We start from the raw sequence: 4,871 nt of genomic DNA on the forward strand, positions 1-4,871 counted from the left end.
GCTTGCGGCAGAAGGCGGGTCCAGGTGGATGCAGAGGACGCGGGCTTTGACTTGGCTGAGTGCGTGAGTGAGGAGGGCACGGGACAGCTAGTAGGACAAACCCTGAACCCTCTCAAGAGGCTGGTTTCTAGAACTACCTTCCAAATGGCAGTGTTACCTTGTGAAAGACAGGGAAAGACCCACACCCTAGTTAGAGGGCGCTCACTTTGGACCTTGGCGTGAAGAGGGCCAATGTAGGGAGGAGAAAAGGGAAAGCGACCTGAACCCTGATTACAGGCCAGTCACCCTTTTTTTAGTAAAATATACCTCCTTTACACTGTTGGGGTGGGGGAGTCCTGAATGTGAAAAGATCTGGAAATGAACAGGTAAGGGAGGGATCCTGCTGAGTGTCCCCTTTCCAATCAATCCTCCATCCCTCAGCGACACCCTTCCCGACTTACCTCCTACCCCACCAAGAAAATGACAACTTTGTGCCCCCTACCTTTACCAAAAAAGACCCCTCTGACTTGTGACACGGTCCTGTTAGTAGGGTTAGGTGCACCCACGTGCCGGCTCTGAATACCACCGCATCTACCTACAACATCTCAACATCAACACATTTCAGAAAGGACCGCCACATCAATCTCTTCAAAGGTAGCCCGAGGAATCTCCTCTCTTTATCACTAAAGAGACACAAGGCCAGGAATTCGGACACAACTAACGGAGCTGTCCGAATCCCTGCAGTTGTCGCTTGTCAGTCCGACAGTGTTCTTTCTTGTGCACAAGAAAACAAAGGGTGAAAGTTGTGGTTGGTTGAGCGGTGTAAATTGGGCAGGGCAAAAGGACTTGAGGAAGGATTACACGGAAGTGAGGGTCCGAAAGGAGCCCCCCAACCCCCCTGTTCATTTCCAGACTTTGTGACGTTTGCTTGGTTGGGCCATTTCTTGGCTTTTTTGAGAAAAGGGGCGAATTTTCCACGGCCTCCGCCATCCCCTTACAGCCGCCCCTTCGCCACACCATGTTCCATCTGACCGGGATAGGTCCCGAGTAAGATTTCACTTCAAATCTCAAAAAAGCCAAGTAGAAATCATTCTGTGGGAATTTACTGTGACTAAGAGAAACAGAAGTTCAACCCTTCTCAAGTGCTGGAGGGTCGGGGGGAGTCGCCCAGGCACAGAAAGGCTCCCCTAGCTTAAGCGTGAGAGGTATAAGACCTTACACCATGGTTACAGGGCAGTCATTTTGCCGGGCCTGTTAAAGTGACCTGTGGCTTAATTTGCATGGCAAAGGAGACCGAAACCCTCCTTAGAGTGTGGTCCTTAAGCCTTGGGCCTTCCAATGGGCCAGAGCGAAAAGCGCTGTAAAGGAGAGACCTCCGTTCCCTCAGAAGTGGGTGGTGTCGTTGCCCAGCGAGTGCCAACGGCCCAAGAGGAGTTAGAAAGGCGAGACCTGCACCCTTCTGACAGGGAGAGGTCAACGGCCCGGGGCATTTTAAAGGCTAGGTCCTAAGGAGCTCCAACCCACAGAGACCTCAACCCTTTTTAAAGGGGGGTCGCTCCGCCTCAACTATGGAAGGGATCCATAAAGCATTTTGGTTGGTAAGGAATGGACCTTGATCCTTGTTTACAGGGAGGTCCTTTTACCGGGCACCTGAAGGGGGATTAAGCCTGTGAGGAGAAGTGTCGAACCCGATCCCTCGGTACAGGGTGCGGTGTGTGCTGTGTGTGCGGTGTGTGCAGCCGTTGGCAGTGGCTTTTTCTTCCCTTTTCCTGCAGTTTCTTTGGTGCTTGTGTCATCTTGTTCATTTTGTCCTTTGAGTTGCTAGAAAGAGAGAGGTGAAGCGGGTTAGGTGTGGCTCAGTAGAGAGCACGTGTACAAGGTAGATTCAGATGACATTGGCAAGGTACTCGGCCCTGCCGGAAATTACCCTAATTCCTTCTTTTCGGCACCGATCTCTTTCAGAGCGCAGGAGAGCTTGCGGCAGAAGGCGGGTCCAGGTGGATGCAGAGGACGCGGGCTTTGACTTGGCTGAGTGCGTGAGTGAGGAGGGCACGGGACAGCTAGTAGGACAAACCCTGAACCCTCTCAAGAGGCTGGTTTCTAGAACTACCTTCCAAATGGCAGTGTTACCTTGTGAAAGACAGGGAAAGACCCACACCCTAGTTAGAGGGCGCTCACTTTGGACCTTGGCGTGAAGAGGGCCAATGTAGGGAGGAGAAAAGGGAAAGCGACCTGAACCCTGATTACAGGCCAGTCACCCTTTTTTTAGTAAAATATACCTCCTTTACACTGTTGGGGTGGGGGAGTCCTGAATGTGAAAAGATCTGGAAATGAACAGGTAAGGGAGGGATCCTGCTGAGTGTCCCCTTTCCAATCAATCCTCCATCCCTCAGCGACACCCTTCCCGACTTACCTCCTACCCCACCAAGAAAATGACAACTTTGTGCCCCCTACCTTTACCAAAAAAGACCCCTCTGACTTGTGACACGGTCCTGTTAGTAGGGTTAGGTGCACCCACGTGCCGGCTCTGAATACCACCGCATCTACCTACAACATCTCAACATCAACACATTTCAGAAAGGACCGCCACATCAATCTCTTCAAAGGTAGCCCGAGGAATCTCCTCTCTTTATCACTAAAGAGACACAAGGCCAGGAATTCGGACACAACTAACGGAGCTGTCCGAATCCCTGCAGTTGTCGCTTGTCAGTCCGACAGTGTTCTTTCTTGTGCACAAGAAAACAAAGGGTGAAAGTTGTGGTTGGTTGAGCGGTGTAAATTGGGCAGGGCAAAAGGACTTGAGGAAGGATTACACGGAAGTGAGGGTCCGAAAGGAGCCCCCCAACCCCCCTGTTCATTTCCAGACTTTGTGACGTTTGCTTGGTTGGGCCATTTCTTGGCTTTTTTGAGAAAAGGGGCGAATTTTCCACGGCCTCCGCCATCCCCTTACAGCCGCCCCTTCGCCACACCATGTTCCATCTGACCGGGATAGGTCCCGAGTAAGATTTCACTTCAAATCTCAAAAAAGCCAAGTAGAAATCATTCTGTGGGAATTTACTGTGACTAAGAGAAACAGAAGTTCAACCCTTCTCAAGTGCTGGAGGGTCGGGGGGAGTCGCCCAGGCACAGAAAGGCTCCCCTAGCTTAAGCGTGAGAGGTATAAGACCTTACACCATGGTTACAGGGCAGTCATTTTGCCGGGCCTGTTAAAGTGACCTGTGGCTTAATTTGCATGGCAAAGGAGACCGAAACCCTCCTTAGAGTGTGGTCCTTAAGCCTTGGGCCTTCCAATGGGCCAGAGCGAAAAGCGCTGTAAAGGAGAGACCTCCGTTCCCTCAGAAGTGGGTGGTGTCGTTGCCCAGCGAGTGCCAACGGCCCAAGAGGAGTTAGAAAGGGGAGACCTGCACCCTTCTGACAGGGAGAGGTCAACGGCCCGGGGCATTTTAAAGGCTAGGTCCTAAGGAGCTCCAACCCACAGAGACCTCAACCCTTTTTAAAGGGGGGTCGCTCCGCCTCAACTATGGAAGGGACCCATAAAGCATTTTGGTTGGTAAGGAATGGACCTTGATCCTTGTTTACAGGGAGGTCCTTTTACCGGGCACCTGAAGGGTGATTAAGCCTGTGAGGAGAAGTGTCGAACCCGATCCCTCGGTACAGGGTGCTGTGTGTGCGGTGTGTGCAGCCGTTGGCAGTGGCTTTTTCTTCCCTTTTCCTGCAGTTTCTTTGGTGCTTGTGTCGTCTTGTCCATTTTGTCCTTTGAGTTGCTAGAAAGAGAGAGGTGAAGCGGGTTAGGTGTGGCTCAGTAGAGAGCACGTGTACAAGGTAGATTCAGATGACATTGGCAAGGTACTCGGCCCTGCCGGAAATTACCCTAATTCCTTCTTTTCGGCACCGATCTCTTTCAGAGCGCAGGAGAGCTTGCGGCAGAAGGCGGGTCCAGGTGGATGCAGAGGACGCGGGCTTTGACTTGGCTGAGTGCGTGAGTGAGGAGGGCACGGGACAGCTAGTAGGACAAACCCTGAACCCTCTCAAGAGGCTGGTTTCTAGAACTACCTTCCAAATGGCAGTGTTACCTTGTGAAAGACAGGGAAAGACCCACACCCTAGTTAGAGGGCGCTCACTTTGGACCTTGGCGTGAAGAGGGCCAATGTAGGGAGGAGAAAAGGGAAAGCGACCTGAACCCTGATTACAGGGCAGTCACCCTTTTTTTAGTAAAATATACCTCCTTTACACTGTTGGGGTGGGGGAGTCCTGAATGTGAAAAGATCTGGAAATGAACAGGTAAGAGAGGGATCCTGCTGAGTGTCCCCTTTCCAATCAATCCTCCATCCCTCAGCGACACCCTTCCCGACTTATCTCCTACCCCACCAAGAAAATGACAACTTTGTGCCCCCTACCTTTACCAAAAAAGACCCCTCTGACTTGTGACGCGGTCCTGTTAGTAGGGTTAGGTGCACCCACGTGCCGGCTCTGAATACCATCGCATCTACCTACAACATGTCAACATCAACACATTTCAGAAAGGACCGCCACATCAATCTCTTCAAAGGTAGCCCGAGGAATCTCCTCTCTTTATCACCAAAGAGACACAAGGCCAGGAATTCGGACACAACTAACGGAGCTGTCCGAATCCCTGCAGTTGGCGCTCGTCAGTCCGACAGTGTTCTTTCTTGTGCACAAGAAAACAAAGGGGAAAGTTGTGGTTGGTTGAGCGGTGTAAATTGGGCAGGGCAAAAGGACTTGAGGAAGGATTACACGGAAGTGAGGGTCCGAAAGGAGCCCCCCAACCCCCCTGTTCATTTCCAGACTTTGTGACGTTTGCTTGGTTGGGCCATTTCTTGGCTTTTTTTGAGAAAAGGGGCGAATTTTCCACGGCCTCCGCCATCCCCTTA

The 4,871-nt window shown here is 51.6% G+C and overlaps 1 long non-coding RNA gene across 1 annotated transcript; it reads right to left on the reverse strand.

Moving 5' to 3' along the window:
• Positions 1-24: 24 nt before the first annotated feature.
• Positions 25-4,844, reverse strand: LOC135980537 (uncharacterized). Its single transcript, XR_010597555.1, has 3 exons — positions 3,850-4,844; positions 1,907-3,743; positions 25-1,800 (listed from the first exon to the last, which is right to left on the reverse strand). It is a non-coding gene; the product is annotated as an uncharacterized LOC135980537 (long non-coding RNA).
• Positions 4,845-4,871: the final 27 nt, after the last annotated feature.

The sequence above is a fragment of the Chrysemys picta genome, unplaced genomic scaffold (genome assembly GCF_011386835.1).
Source record: "Chrysemys picta bellii isolate R12L10 unplaced genomic scaffold, ASM1138683v2 scaf4092, whole genome shotgun sequence".
Taxonomy (NCBI): Eukaryota; Metazoa; Chordata; order Testudines; family Emydidae; genus Chrysemys; species Chrysemys picta.